Raw genomic sequence first — 16,687 nt, 5'->3', positions numbered from 1 at the left:
TGTTGAAATGTCCACTTCTGGTTCTACTTCAGCTTTGGGACAGATGGCCTCACTTTATCTTCAAGCACTCTCTGATATGATGCAGAATTCATGGTTGAATCGATGACTGCAAGCTGCCCAGTCCCTGAGGCAAGGAGACAACCTCAAACCATTTCATTTCCACCACCGTGCTTCACAGTCGGTGTCAGGTTCTCCTGAAAAGCTGTCTTTGGTCTGCGCCAAAACATGTCCACTGTTACTGTGGCCAAACAACGCTGTGGTTTGTCTGTCTCGAGCACATTATTCCAAAAGGCCTGATCTTTGCCTATATGTTCACTGGCAAACTGCAGTGTTGCTCTAATGTTCTTTTGAGATGGTAAATGCTTTTTCTGGGTTCTGGGAGACTTCTTTTTGCAAAGGTTCTTATCATTGGCACCCAATCTGGAGCAATTTTAATGTTTAATGTGTTGTGTGTTCAAGTATATCACCTTTCTCTGTGGCACTGTTTCAAAAAGGATCAAATGTTTTGCTTGTTTAAATATTTCCACAGGGTGTGTTTAAGTTTTCACATGACTGTATGTGTGTCTCACATCCACTCTGACTGTGTTTGGTCATGGACATCTGTGTGTGTGTGTGTGTGTGTGTGTGTGCGCGCATGTGTGTGTTGGTGAGGTTACTGTCAGGGCATGGGTGTCACTGTAGTGTGTTGTCTGATTGGCTGACTGGGGGAGTTGTTTACACTGTATCTCTGTGCCCAGTGAAGAGGAACAGACCCCCTGCAGACTGTAGCCAGAGCACCACACACACACACACACACACACACACACACAATTATTCCTCATGCTTTGGCAGGCTTTGTTACTATGCAGACACACTCCTACTATCCCACTTTGGCAGCCTCACTTCCTGGACAGAAGTATGGTGTTCTTAACAAGATGACAGATGTAGGGCATCACGGGGGCAACTGACTAAACAGCCTGAAATTTCATTCTAATACTTTTACGTAGGTTTTGCATCATGGTCATAAATTCAAAAAAAAAAAAAAATCACTGCTAACTGTTTTTTTTTTTCCCATCAATGATCTTTCATTTAAGCTTTCAGGTTTTCAAAGCTACTTTTTAGTTCACATTTCCAATTCAGATTCACAAATAACATGTTTTGATATTAAATTTTTCACATGTGCATGTAAAATTTCAACGATTTACATACAGCTTGTCAACATTATTTGCACATGCAAGAAATATCCAGGAAAACCTCAACAAAATGTAAATACGGTAACTGACAAAAGATGAGCACAAGGGGCCGTCTGACAAAAAGACGGAGAATGATGGATGCATGAAAAAGAAAGACGCTTGAATAATCTTGTTTGGGGACCAAAGTAGCATCATCATTATACAGTATCTGGGCAGAATAGTGTGTGTGTGTGTTGTGTGTGAACAGTGGGGCATAGTGTGTTTGACGCATGTAAATAAGAGTGCCCTTGTGCATACCAGAAGAGGCTGCTGTGTGTGTATAAGTGCCATACTATGATGCTAATTGTATAGTCATGCACGCATACCATATACCCCCACTGTGCATCATGGGGCATGTGCAAGAGTCTTGGTAAAACGCCTAATGTCAGTATGTGGTAATAATGTGGAGTTACTTGCGGAAAGTGTTTGCATGTCTGTGAGCGTTACCCTCCCTCTGTGGCCTGGGTGATGTGATGATTTACTCCTTTGTGTGCATCACGTGTATCGGTGGGCAAGTTCAAGGAAAATGCCTCTAATGTGTTTAAATGCATGCGAGTGAATATGTTCCCTTGTGCGTTCCCTGGCAACAATGCGATTGCTAGTTTACTGCATTTCCCAGCATGCACAGGGAAAGGAATGGCCTGTGTGAGGCCTGTTTGTACAATTTTTCTTTCTCCAGAGTTGATAAGAAGTTTTAGATGTGGACAATCGCAGAAAGTTTTGTGTGTGTAAATCTGAAATAAAAATGAATCAGCCTTTAATTCTTGCTAAATCAAATATGACTTAATTCCTGTCCACATGTACGAGTTCAGTTCAAACTGTGCATAACAGCATATGAAAGGCTGTTAATTATTCAGTAAAGCTCCATTTTCACTCTAGCTTCATGCACGCTGCTCCCGGCCATACATGGAAACCATTCTCCAACCATGAATACATGGAAAACTGAGATTCCAGCTTCATCCAGCTCCAAACTGCAAATCACTAGTGCTCCATTTCTTCTTCCTGGAAAGACAGCGACAATAAAACACTGAGTAATTATAAAATAAAAAACAAAAACACACATTAACTGCAAAATAAATTCATCTCATGGAAGACATTCCATAAATGTTGGCCCAGTCAGCCAGTCATGCTTCCTGTTTCCTCTCACCTCCTTATCCACCTCGTAGCTTTGACAGCAGCACTTTCAGCATGAGCGCATGGAATCTTTCATTTTCATCTCTGAAGACTCAGAGAGTGGTCTCCGTGGAAACGCCACTTAAACTCTGCCGTTGCTACCTGGATTCGGCGCACGGTGACGCAGGAGTCACAGTCCAGCTGTCTGCCCTGCAATATGACAGACAGAGGAAACTCACTTAAGTGACTGAGGGAAGGTTACAGGAATCGGAGGGAATGCAACCGTGGATTTGTATTGTCTGAGGGACAGAAAGAATTTGGGTTCATGGAAACAAAATCTGTTGTTGCTCTTTTTTCAGCCCAGGGTTAGACACTAAGTTACCTTGAATTATATCTGACGTTGTGGCCAGTTAAGTACAATGTTAAGTACACATTGTCCAACTAATTTTGAGATAGCACAAGTCCTGAAATTAGATGGGAAATGGCAGAAAAGTGTATTCACTCTCAGTTTTTGAAGGCAAAATAGGATGTACTACCAATTTGGGTTATGAAAAAGTAATATGATAAGTATTCCAAGAAAAAAAGATTTTAAACCAGCCAGAAAAACATGAAACGCACATGATTGAGCCTGTATTTTGAGTGACACATGCTATCTTTCATTTACTGGTACTGTTTTGCACTGTTACTGCCAGTCACTCACTTGCTCAAACTCGCACACAGGGAAGCATAAACATACACACACCGAACAGTTAAACAATTAAGCTTCGAGGTCCTTCGGAGAAACAGATTGTTTTCCAGTTCAAACAGGATATCCTTATTTGATCTCGCTGAGTCAGGCATTGACGCAAGAGGCCATCCAGTTAGTGTTTCTGTAATGACCCTCACCTTGGGGCAATGTTCCCTAATTTCAAGTGTGATATAACAGCCTCAATTGTCCAATTGCTTCACCCTGTTGATACAGCTTGCCATTTGGCAGTTGTTAATTAAGCTTCTTTCCTGGAACTGCAGGCAAAATAAGTTTTACTGACCACAGGTTTCTCAGGTTTTCTCAGATGTACAGCTGTAGGGCTAAAATAGAACAGCAACAAGTGATTAGCCATGAGTCAAGAGCTACCTATAAAATCCATGAAGCCTTTTTTTCTTTTTTACCTATTTTCTATGCTAACATGCAGTCAGTAGTGATTACAGTGTGCTCTCAGATGCCTTAGAATGTAAATACATGAACAAATGACATTTTCATTCATTTTTCACTAAGGCAGTCATACGTCTCGGTATGTAGCAAGCAGGGTAACTAGCTTATTTAGAAAGTGAGCCTGGCTGGAATAAACGAAGTAGCAAACAACTAAAGCCAGATAGGAATCAACTCCTTTGCCTTTTTCTTTCTGCTGGGCGTCTGTCCACTGTTGCCAACTGACTTTGTTACTATAACTAACCTAACAAATTATTTCTCAACAAGACTAAGAGTCTGCAGCCACACCAACAGCTCTGCCAGGCTGTCCTTGGGAGCAGCAGTACTCTGAGGAAAATGCCAACATTAGCATGCTAACATGCCAGCTGCCACGATGCTTAATATGTCATGTTTGACATGTTTAGCAGGTATAACATTTACCATGTTAACTATTTTAGTTTAGCATGTTAACATGCTAACATTTGCTAATTAGCACCAAACACAGCTGAAGCTGATGGATATATAAATATTGCAGGTATTTGGAAATTAACTAAACTATTCAAATCAAAACTCTGTTGACAGCAACATTAGGGATTAGCATTTCACATTTCATATAAAACCTCTTGGTGGCGTAAGATGGAAAGTCAGAGGATCATCAATCAGTAGGGTTCATCCTCCGAGTACAACAAATGTCTGTACCCAGTGTCTGTTGAGATATTTCAGGCTGGACTGAAGTAGTGGACTGGCCAACTGACGGAGACATGGCTATAAAATGATTAGGGAAACTGTAATGATGGTTGATCCATGGGGGGAAAGAAGAAAAAATCAGCCAGCCTGAGATCCTGGGTGGTCGTGAAGAAGAATGTTTGTAACCTAAAAATACCCTAACCCCTCACCACCACCGCAGTCCCACCGCTGCTAAAAATAATTTCATTCTCCAGCGCTGATGACAGGGCCGTAACCATTATGACTTTTTCTGATGGTGATGTATAAGCATGTGTGCCATAGTGACCACAAAATATGGTATCACATCTCTAACCATGGTTTCTTCTCAAACAGCCTCATCTCTGTTACTGTACTAAGGTGGAGGTGGTAACTCAACATGGCTCTTACACTGTTGCCATAGTAGCGCTGTTCTCCCAAGGTCAAAGCTGTGACCCTTGAAATGGTTCAGCGGAGTCTGCTGCAAAGGTGCAAATGAACTTTTGGTCCCTGCCAGTGTGAGTGAGTCGGTCGTACCATGGGAGAGCGGATGAGGGAAGGAAAAGAGGAGGGTGAGGAGAAGAAACAGACAAGAGGAAGTGGAGCAGGGACTGAAGCCACCACAGGGAGAGGGGGATAGAGGGAGGAGATAATGAGTGAGGAGGCAGGGGAAAAAGTAGGAGGGTGAGTGACAAGCAAAATGAGGACAAGAAGGGGCTAGCAATCTAACTGTTGGAAATATAAGCGGATGGGAAATTGGTGGAAGTGAGCAGGAGTCACTGAACAGATTAATGGAAGGAAGGTCATGGCTGGCAACTGTGTGCTAACATAAAAAAATCGAATGTGAAGAAAAATATTTCAGGACAGAGGAAAAAATTGGTGCAGCATGACAGACAAGGGAGATGGGGAAAGGAGTTTAAAGCAGTGGGAAGGTGAGAGGGTAAAGCGTACCAAATCCCGAGGATTAGTTCCACACGTTCTTGGCATCTATAGTCACGCAGGCACCTGAGGCTGGTGCGGGGACGGCATTTGCATTCACTGATTAGGTCTGACTCCTCCTGTCGTGTTTCAGAACTTCTTGGGTCTGTTTTGCTTCTTGCATGCTCTGCTCTCATCTCATTCCCCCAAAGTAGAAAGGGATTAGTCTACAAAAAGCCTGCGAGAAAGTTCTTTCATGACAGAATGAGTTTCATAAGTCAAACGTCTGATGGAAATAAAGTTACTCGAGAAATCTACCTTTCCTATTGGTGCATACGCATACTCAAACACTGACCTACAGTTCAATGCCGGTAGGCCTTCTCATATCTACAAAGTGACTTTTGCGTCAAAGCAAAATGACTTAAAGTTTCCCTTTCAGTGTTGTACTCGAGGTCATGATTTCAGCGAGGAGGCTGTGAATCTTGAAAGGCTTTAAAAATATTCGGCTCACCTTTTCCCTTACACATGGTGTTATAAGTCGGTAAATTGTATTTGTATCACACTCCACCACTGAATTCTACTTTTTCTACATATCAGAGCAAACCATACTGTGAAGATTCCCTCTTTTATCTACTGGTGGCTCCATTCTGGGCGTCAGCTTGGAAGTCTTTCTGGGAGATTGACGGAGGTTTGCTATCAGTTTGGTCTCTCTCTGTGTTCAGCAGAGAAACCGGTCTGGGATCTGTTAGCTTGGTGTAAGGGCTGATGATTATCCTAAATATGCCTCCCAACAACTCCAGTGTTGTACCTACTTGTTAAACCACATGGTCTTGTTTTCTATTTGTGACATGTGGGTGTTGTAGCTTTAAAGCTGTAATAAAAAGGACTTTTTATGGAGCTGGGTTGATTAACAAAAGTTATTACTTTTGAGGTTACGTAATTAGTAAATTTGGTAATTACCTTTGCAATGAGAGATGGATAATGAGCAGGGAATTGAAACCGTGTGACTTCCAGTACAGTACTTTACAGCAGTCCACAGAGTTGTGCCTTGCTAATAAATTCAATTCACTTTTCAAACAGCCTATTTTCTGCCATGCTGTTTCTGATATATAGTTACAATAAAGATTGTGATTAATCCGTCATGCAAAGACTTGAAAAAACAAAGTGCACCACATTGGTGTCAAGATCGGAAAGAGAGACAATCAATGATCAGAAACCGCTCTGCATGCATTTATCATCAGCTCTGTGCTACATTTTTAAAATCTAAACCAAGTTTTCACATTTGTGACATAATAAATTTAGTGACCTGGCACATACCTGGGTTAATTCTTTTTAAACTGATAATACCCTAATCCAAATCTTCCTGGTACAAACAGCTCAGTGCATCAGCACCGTGCCAAGTTTGAGGTCCGGTTGAGCAAGACAGCAGCTGATTACAGCAACAGATTGTATTTGGGTTGTTGAACAATAGGCCAGTACCACACGGGCAAACTATTTATCTCTCATCAAAACTTCAAGACACAATGTTTGCTTTGTGGGGAGTCAAAATATGGTTAACACTTGTTATTGAGCCGGTTTCATGTGAAAACAGCTAAACATTCATTGTTACCCCAGGAATCCCTCAACGAAAAAAATTGTTAAAATAAACATGGCACTGTTTTGTTTGAAAGGGGCAGAACCAAAGTCAAAGGAATCAAGACAGAGGGTGAAACTGAGGGAGAGCACAGGGGTCAGTCTGAGTCTACTCTTCTTTAGGGCCGTCTTATCTCCAGTTTGAATCTGAACTGCAAAATAAGCCTTTGCTGTTGACCTTAGCTGTATTGACAATATAACCGGTATGGTATGTGAGAGTTTTCAGAGAACAAGCTTATTGTAGGACATTCAGGAAGTCAGTATCCAGCCTCAGTGCTCTCATTTTGTGCCGTCCAATAGATCCATATGCTGGTGATGTGAATCGACAGACCACTTTATATATCGGAATGTAAATGGAGTTTTTATATAAGAGCGTTACATCACGAGAGTCTTACTCGTTTCCTGAAACGTGTCGTTGTCATCTTCTTCGTGGATGTGACCCCATTCTTGTGGAGTTTCTCGGTTTCCTCCTACAGTTTGTTTCCCATATTGCCTTTACAGTTTCTGCTTGCTGACAACCTATGAGCACTTTCATGCTATTTCCAAATATGCGAGGATGTTTGCTTGGTTTGTGCCAATACGTACAGTGTGGTGGCCCACTGGGATTTGTCCCGGTATGCCTGATGGCCAGTTGCACCACAGCCAGTAAACCTATCAGCCTGCAGAGCAGAGTCATGTGGCTGCAGACCGGGGTGGGTCAGAGGTGGTGGTCCTGCATAGATTACCATGACAACCGCCTGACAGTGGTCACATAACCGATCATACTCATTCTATCCCACTGAGGGCTTGAGACAATGTTGTGAAAAAGGGGTGTCGTACTGTTTTTACTGTGGAATTGTTCACAGGAAGTGGGCTGCGTTCAACTTGGCCTTCCTGCTCTTCCTCCTTTACTGATGTATTTTTAATCCAAATGCTGCTTTTTCCTTCGTTCCCACACCTGTGTTTGACATTCGTGTTGACCGTAATGTCTTATGTTTTCCATTGTGTGGATTTCTGTGGACTGTAATGTTTAATGTATACTTTTAAATATATGTTTTTGAATTTGGACCCCAGGAAGACGAGCAGTCTGGGATCCTAACAAATAAACATTCTCATTTGTCACAATAAGAGTATTTTATATAGATCCTGCTCTTATTATTGACTTCATAGAGCTCCTGCGAGACAGAGTGTGTTTAAAATTCCATGAAGCCATGTCTCCACTCGTTACACACCCTGTACCATGAGATGTCTGCGTGCCTGGCTGCCAGATTAATAAAATATAGAAGACACATGCACATATAGTCCATTAATATGTTTGTGATGTATGGAAGCATGTTGTGTGTCATCCTAGCTGACTGAAATGTATGTGCACATAAAGGCTCCTGCAGTCCTCCTATTTGCTCTTTTCCGTTTCTCACATTTGCTTCTTTTTTTTTTTGTAGTGTTACATCAGTCTTTTCTTTCTGTCTGTCCACTCCATTTTCCTCCCTTTCCCTCTCCCCTAAGGTCCCTTTAAGCTACAGCTGAGTTCCTCAGTTTTATAATCTGTTTTAGAGCATTGAAACGTGTTTATGCAACACTTTCCTCATCACAACATTTCCATACCCGCACCCAGTATGAAATATTTACTGACAGAATCCAAGAGATTTGTCAGGAGAGATCTGAAAACTCTCGCAATGACAGACCGGGAACGTGTTTTGACACAAAGTCGGACTGAGAGCCACTCAATCTGTCATCGGCTGCTGTGGGCATGGAACCAGATTGGCTACCTGAGAGCATGCTGTGTTGTAATGACCTCTAATCACTCAGTATGTTTTCACGAGGGCAGTCTGTTGGATTATTATCCCCCCCTTTTATCTAAGTAGGTAAAATGTGTGTGTGTGTGTGTGTGTGTGTGTCTCTGACTCTGTGTCTTTGCGTCTTTCATGTGTGGGCTTGTGTGTGTGTGTGTGTGTGTGTGTGTTTCTGTCAACAGGCCTCCACCCGCTCCACCCCACCAATCACACCAGCATCTTTTTGTGGATTCCAGATGTCATGGCAACGGCATGATAGTAGCCTGGAGCCGACGCAGTAATCGTCACTGATGAGGTGAATATGCTACACTGTGCTGAGAGATGACAACACACATCATGCTGTCTCTAAACACTAGGAAACAATGTAATTCTCCTGTAAATGTATTGTTGACATGCAACTGTTTTCAGAAAAGATGCAGTGTCTGATCTGGTCTGACAGACAGAGCGGTGACAGGAAATGGAGCAAAAGCTGCACTCTGTCTTTTTGGTGAGGCAGAAACCGGTGCAGAGGCAGATGACACCAGTTGCCCAGACAGAAATAGAGAGAAAGCGGGGGACAGAAGTCTCACAGATTCATCCCTGCATTATTTAAAGTGTTAAAATCTCCCACTTGTGAAACAAGAGGAGTCAGCTCGCAGAGCCGCTCAGTTCGTCACCTGAAGTGCTAGCTCTCCTGCAAGTGCAACCACCTCATGACAGTTTCTTCAAGCACTGGAACAGAGTGTGTGAATTCTTCTTTGATGAAATATGAAGCAACAGAAACAATTAATGTCAAAGCCTCGGGCTCAGAGAGACGGATAAGACAGACAGCTGGTGAGATTTGTGAGGCGTCCTCACGCGTAGCTCTCTGCCTCTCTGGACACGTCTCTGGATGAATTCACAGAAAACTGCCGGGTCCCTGTGGACAGTCAAATCCACGTTCACATATTGATGAACTCACAGTTGCAAAGGTCAGAAATTTGAAAATCAAATGTCACTTGTCAGCATGCAAAAAAAAAAAAAAAAAAAAAAACTTTGCCTGGATGCAATCCAGTTTTAAAGCTGTTTGGACACACATATAAAAACACACACACACACACACACACACACACACACACACACACACACACACACACACACACACACACACACACACACACACACACACACACACACACACACACACACACACACACACACACACAGTAACCTACTGCAGGGCTGGTTGTATAATCTGTGATTCTGGCACAGATCCAAGAGGGCTGAGAGCTTGTTAGTGCCGGTGGATGTATGCATATGTGTGTCAGATAAGTTAATCAGATCACTTATTAAATTTGGTCATTTACAAATATTCAGAAAAAATAAACTTTTGGATTTAATCAATATATAAAAATATAACTTTCTTTTTCTTTTTCCAAAAAAGAGCCGGATCTGTTCAAACTGATTGTAACCTGGATTTCATGTCCCCAAACACACATAGCACACATACATTTGAAAATATGAAGACACTGATCACAGGGATTTAAGGTTAAAAAGGTGAAAAGAAACACAGTGCTATGCAGTTGCACAAAATGAACATCTGATTGTGCACCCGTCCCTCAAAGAACATAAAAAAAAATGTGTAATGGTTGAACTACACAATTCTTGCACTGCATACACATTTTCAGATTTTCACTGACTGTCGGTCAAAATAAACCAATAAGTTCCCAGAGCTTTTATATAAATGTCAAAATACTAAAAGCTTTAAATCGCATTTTGGGCTTAAATCTTACATTAAGGTATGATCAAATATGACCCCCATGAAATAAGTATATTAGTATATTGAGCTAAACATAACCTGTGAGTTCTCACCACCTGTGAGTCCAGTGAGAGTTACCACAAAGCTGGACTCAAGCAAACCTGTATATTTCTCATTCTGAAGTCTCAGTCATTTTTCTTTCTTGAGGTCATTTGGATTCGTTTTTTCTGTTCTTCTACTCCGCTCAATACATTTAATGCTTTTTAGGAAGAAACTAAGAGAAAGTAAATGTAATTCAGGCCTGAAGCTCCATCAATATTCAGCTGTGTGGGAAGTGAGCAGCGATGTCCGAGATGAATGCGGTTATGAAATCGTGGCTGAGTGGGTTATGCAAACACATACGCGGACATACACACACCAGCGGGACAGAGTGTATCGAGGGCTTGATGAGGAGAAGTGACGCATGTGTGTCCCCACAGTGATCACACTGTCAGGCTCAATGAGTCTGAACAAAACTGGAACAATGATGAGCTTTCCATTATGTTAGTGTTTCTCTCTCTGTCATCATCCTTTGTGGTTGTTCATGTGTCTGCTTTTCTCGCTCTGTCCCTACACATGCACACACACATGCACACACACACACGGACATACACACACACACTCAGAGTCAGTGCCTCTCACTTTGAGTAAAGCGAGGTGAACTCCGACGAGAGAAGAACCTGGCCGACTTTATACATTCACTAAAACAGCCCTAGAAATTTTGGCCAATAACAGGTGACTACACTCTACATCTAAGCATGCAAAACTATTTAATACAGGTATTTCTAATAGTCACCTGAACGCAGCATAACTCACTTCAGGCCAGTACAATCAGTCTGTCATCCTCAACTCAAGAGTATTAAAGAAAATGAAGAATGAATGAAAAGAATGCAGGGAAGAAAGATGGACTCATGAGCTGTGGTAAACATCACCACACACACACACACACACACACACACACACACACACACACACACACACACACACACACACACACACACACACACACACACACACACACTACTACCTACACACTGCTGACCTTCACCATGCAGGACAATTCTTTAGATGGCCAATCCATCCCTCTGCTTACTGTAACAAGGAAGGAGCCAACAGTGTGTATGTGTGTTCCAGATGTGTAGACCACTCTCTCTGCAACTTTCCATGTGATAAATCATTTTCCATACAAGGTCTGCTCTTCCTGTTAAAAATACAAGCATTGTCTTTTCCAGAGCTGGTTGAACAAACAGCGCTGCGTGTGATTAAAGAGACCCTTTTATAATGGAAGCTCCGTAATATATTATCTATTATCCAAAGTGCAGTTACGTTTGCTGTTTATACAGCAGGCAAACACTAATGGTCCAGCATTTAGTCAGTGAAGCCTGCCAGTGTTCATCTATCACTTCAGCTCTTTGTTTTCTGTTCATCACAAGTTACGTGATCGCACTGACGCGAGAACACACACACGCATGTATGCAAAGTGACTGCACGTCCTATTCTCTGTCTTATCAGAGTGCAACAAAAAAAAAAAACTGACTATCTCTCTTGTCGTTGCTCTGACACACACACATACACACACACACACACACACACGCACGCATACAGGTTCCAGTTATGGGGACAGGATGTTCTGCCTCTGCCTGTATTTAATACATGTTATAATGAAGTGCCTCTGAGGCAGTGCACACTGTGAAAGCCACAATAAGACAGAACAAACTTGTTTCTATATTGATTCACTCCCTTTCTTGAGGTAGGTGCAAGTGTTCATGTAGATGTGAGTTGGGTCAGAGGCACCTGTTGCAGCCAGTGGAGCACGTGCACAGTTACAGTGACAAAGTTCACCGAAGGATAAAATAATAAGAAGGCTTGTATTTTGTGATCTTGACGTAGTTAATGCAGGACTTTTCAGTGGAAATCTCAAAGATTTTCATTTGAATAAGTTTCTTTTAATTCACTATCTATTGCCGAGTGAGGAAACACACTGGATTAAAATTGCTGTCACATGCATGAAATCCTGCATTACTGTTTGTAGTTTTACCTTGTTCACATCAGCCTCACTGTCTGCAGTTCATTCTCCCACAGTCATATCAAAGGTGTGTCAAGTTATTGCCGATGCAAATACATTTCCTACTGCTCCATTGCTGCACATGAGTTCAACTGGCTTTTATTGTGAAGCAGTCACATCAAAAATGTCTCTTCAAAACAACATTCATGTCCTAACTCAGAGGCCGCATCCTTCGAAGGACGCGGTCTACGAATGTGTGGCCCTTCGTAGCCGTCCTAGATGACGAAGGCCGAACCGTAATGACACGGCCCGACCTTCGGAGGATATTTGTTTTGTGTCCCTGTTTTTAATCTTTGCAAGGGCTCCGCTGTCATGTGGAAAACTCTTCACGCCATATGCCGCGCAAAATTAGATCATGATCATAACAAGTACTGACAGACTTCTGTTTGTCAGTTGCTCCTCTGTTGAATTTGTGACATTGCTGCTATCAAACCCTTCCTGTTTCCTGTTACGACCAGTAATTACAACCAGGACAAGAATCACAAGGAAAACAGCTACTCTGAGTCTATTCTTATTATTTCAATAACAGTCTCCTTCACAACGTTACACAGCTGAGTCACTGAATGTCTGACTTCTCAGATGACTTTGTACAAACTTTCCTCGTATTTACTCTTCAAACAAGACAATCTTTAATTAAAAACTAATTTGAGTTCTACCAAATTTGTGGGCTGTACACTCCCACATACACTCATGCATACACACAAACACACTGGAGTGATTCACTGAGGAACTTCATGCAGATCAAAGTTGTGGAGCACACACACTGACATGCTATCTCCCCACATGCAGCACTTAGTTGAGGATGGCAGGAAGACCTGCTGATGCACTCTGCTCCTCTGTATTCTGTGATCCATGTCAGTCCTGTTCTCACACACACACACACACACAACAGCACACCACACAACACCGCAAAGGACACACGGGGTGAGCGGCCGGCTTTTCTGTCCCGTATCCGCGAGTGAGTGCTAGGTAAGTGAGGTGGATAGGAGTGGTAGGGCGGCGTGCGCGAGATGGGGTAGCGTGTTATCGCGGGATGTGTGTGAGCGTGGATGTCGGTGTGTGAACGAGTCCGCGGTACTCGATCCTTGTTGTGTGATGCGGCGCTCCATGCGGTACAGACACACACACACACACACACACACACACACACACACACACACACACACACACACACACACACACCTCCAAATACCCAGAGATTGTTTATTCCCCTATCTCTGTATTTTGCATATGCAAATATCCCCTAAAGGAGGTTTTTGCTTGGTGAATTAGTCACTAAGCAACCAGAGATAACAGCTAAATTTCCACAATTTAAACTCTCCCCCCTATATGTTCAGATAATTCCCTTTTAAGAGGATTTTCACAATTTGTCAACATGTTTCTTCCATTTCCATGTTTGCATCACATTTCCACATGCCATGTCGCTGCTTCAAATAATCCTTTGTTGAGAATTAATCCTCACTAAAGATTATTTGATTGCATTTCTGATGGCGTGATACGACTGATGAGAAAGACGGCTCCATGAATGTAAAAAGATATATACCATAAAGTTATTGGGAAAACTCCAGGCAGTACTGTATGGGGCCTCTGGAAGAAGGGAAAGATGATCTGATGACTTGAGGCTCTGGTTTTCATTTTACAAATGTGTTGGAACGTGAGACAATATTAGCTCCTTTATGAAATAGTGTTTTGAGTGTGTGGGAGGCCAATGGGGAAAATAAACACATGTAGTCACACAGACAGAGTGACATACACAAACAAACACACCAAAATACACACAGAAGTTCTGCCTCTTGTTCGCTTTCAAGCTCTGAACGCATAGCCTGTTTAATCTCACGTTTGTTCAGCTGCCTGCTGAAGTTTAGAGGCTGAAAATTGCTGCAGTTTTACAAAGAAACACTGGATTTAGAAGAAAAGCAGAGGTGTATGAATCATTTTCAGAAAGTATGGAATCACACAAATGCCCAACGTAAGTGAAACATAAAATGCAGCTTATTTACTTTCAATGATGGTTGAATTAGGGGAAAACAAAGGGTTTAAAGACTTACTTATTGAAAATATTATGAGGTCATACAGTCGATGGAGCGAACATTGCACAATCTACAACATATGGTTCTCTTAGGTGACCCATATAAATGCCTTCATATCAGTTATCTATGTACACTATCTGTAACACTGTTGACTCTCCTGGCACCGTGACAGACTGTACACATGGAGGTAAATGGAAAACACCCAACAGGTTATTGCTTTATAATTCCAAGAAGCAGGAGGAACAGTGAGTTAGCGTCTCTCTGGAGGTACTTGGAGAGGCTTATGTACACATCAATAACATACCGTGCGCTGCTTTATTTGCCAGTGTTGCGGCGGTCATACCACCACTGATACCTTCTGTCAATATTTTGCCAGGATTATACCGAGCTCAGCGTAAACACCATTCCCATCACTTTTAACTCAGTTAGTCAAACAAAGAATATTTTCCACACATGATGGTGGATTGTGCTCCAAAAAACATCATTAATACTAAACTAAAAAAAAGCTGTAGTGAATCTCCTATCTGCAGCATAATCTATATTTCACAGGAAATCATTAAGATAAATATCTAATAGAAACTTTGTGTCTCCTCTGTAAACAGTCAAATACCTGCACTAAACCAGAAACTCTCACCTTAATGGCAAAGCGTAGATGGATCCTCCACGGCTCTAATGCGAGAAATAACTTTGAGTGTTCACGTAAATGAAGGCAAATGACTGAGGGCAATGTACATGTTCCCAACAGTGTTTGTTAACTCTGCTTCAAAAGTCCAATGCAACACTTTAAATCCCCGGCCTCTTTGAAGAGGCCTCCGTGTATGAGCCTTGATCACAGCCAATTTCACAAATCACACCGACTTTTTCCAGCACCAGAGTTTGTTTTTTTTTTTAACTCTGACAGTAATTGGCTGAGATTTGCTCTCAAATTATTTGGTAAAGAAGGCCTCCTTGTGTGAGGACGAGGAGTTTGGCACTCGCCGACTAAACACTGAAAACTGCACAAGCACTGCAACCTCTCAAGAAAACATGCATGTTAGATTTATTTTCATTAGGATCAACATTAGCTCCCATCAAAGTGACCACTCATCCTGCTGCAGCTCGAATGTACAAGGGGACGTGGTATCGCTTGCATAAAACTAATTTACATACATCCGCATTTCCACGCACACTGCTCATTATTTTCAATGTGCCGTTTCACTGTTTAATTACAGAGAAATACATTGCCCTTTAATGTCTATTGCCTGCAGAGGTTTGCAGGAGCCTGCAGACTCAAGGGGAAAATACAGCCTCTGTGTCTGGACCACTGAGTCTTTCACCAGGGATGTAAATCACTGTTTAAGTCAGGATCATTTACACTAAACCACTCATCATCCACTTCTACTGAGGTTCTGCGCTTAGAAGATAATGGCAAGAAAGAGCACAACCAGCTGGAAAATGCAAGTAGGAGAAACTCTATTTAGAAAATTGGAAAAGGAAAGGATGATTTTATGTTTTGGGAATGCTAGGTGCACATTTGTGTGGTGGCATGAGAGCACTATTTTACATTTAAGGCTGTTAAGCAGATGCTTTTAGACGAGCCGGTGTGTCAGTCCTGTTGCATGTCAAAGCTTCAAATACTTTTTATTTGTCACTGAAGTTGTATATGGGACGGGGTCGCTGTTCTGAGCTGGGATTACGAGCTAGCTTGTGCTGCACTCTCATCTTTGATACACCCAGCCCTAACCCATAGCCAGTTATCAAAACATTTTGCTAGCCTGGTACCTATCACACCCACAAAACAATCCGACAATATTTATATTCTCCCTCCCGCTTCCACACATGCAGCACACGTCAGAGCACCTTTTCTATCAAGTGTGATGTTTTGAACAGCAGCAATTTCTCACCTGCATGTTCATTCATTTCTAAACAAAAAACAAAACAAAAACACAACACGCCATTCACCTTTTTTTTTTCATTTCAAAGTCTCTGCACGATCTCTTCGCAGAGACTTCCTACCAGCTGTGAAAGGGTGGAATAAAGCTGGTGGAAAATGAGGGATGCATGTGAAGAGAGACCACATCAGTGGTTTAGCCCGTTCATGCTGGGCTGAGAAAGAAAAATAAGACCAACGGAGAGATCACATGGCTAATGAAAATTCTGCCGGAGCCGCCGGTGCCTCAGAAACAGTCACTGAACCATCTGCTAATAATACGTCTTTCATCTGCAGTAGATCGGCCAATTCAGAGCCGTTAACACACACGAGAACATGCACATTCACACACACAAGGTCTTGTCGTCAGGTGTGGATGTATAATACAAATTCACAAAATCTCCCTCATTC

The 16,687-nt window shown here is 42.2% G+C and overlaps 1 long non-coding RNA gene across 1 annotated transcript; it reads right to left on the bottom strand.

Moving 5' to 3' along the window:
- Positions 1–1,082: 1,082 nt before the first annotated feature.
- On the bottom strand, positions 1,083–15,052 carry LOC111224980. The gene is made up of 3 exons (XR_002665251.1): positions 15,002–15,052; positions 2,359–2,534; positions 1,083–2,213 (listed from the first exon to the last, which is right to left on the bottom strand). It is a non-coding gene; the product is annotated as an uncharacterized LOC111224980 (long non-coding RNA).
- Between the last annotated feature and the right edge of the window lie 1,635 nt (positions 15,053–16,687).

This window comes from Seriola dumerili, unplaced genomic scaffold (genome assembly GCF_002260705.1).
Source record: "Seriola dumerili isolate Sdu_G_001 unplaced genomic scaffold, Sdu_1.0 BDQW01000138.1, whole genome shotgun sequence".
In the NCBI taxonomy this organism is placed as follows: domain Eukaryota; kingdom Metazoa; phylum Chordata; class Actinopteri; order Carangiformes; family Carangidae; genus Seriola; species Seriola dumerili.
This window is presented reverse-complemented; position numbering and strand designations above follow the sequence as displayed.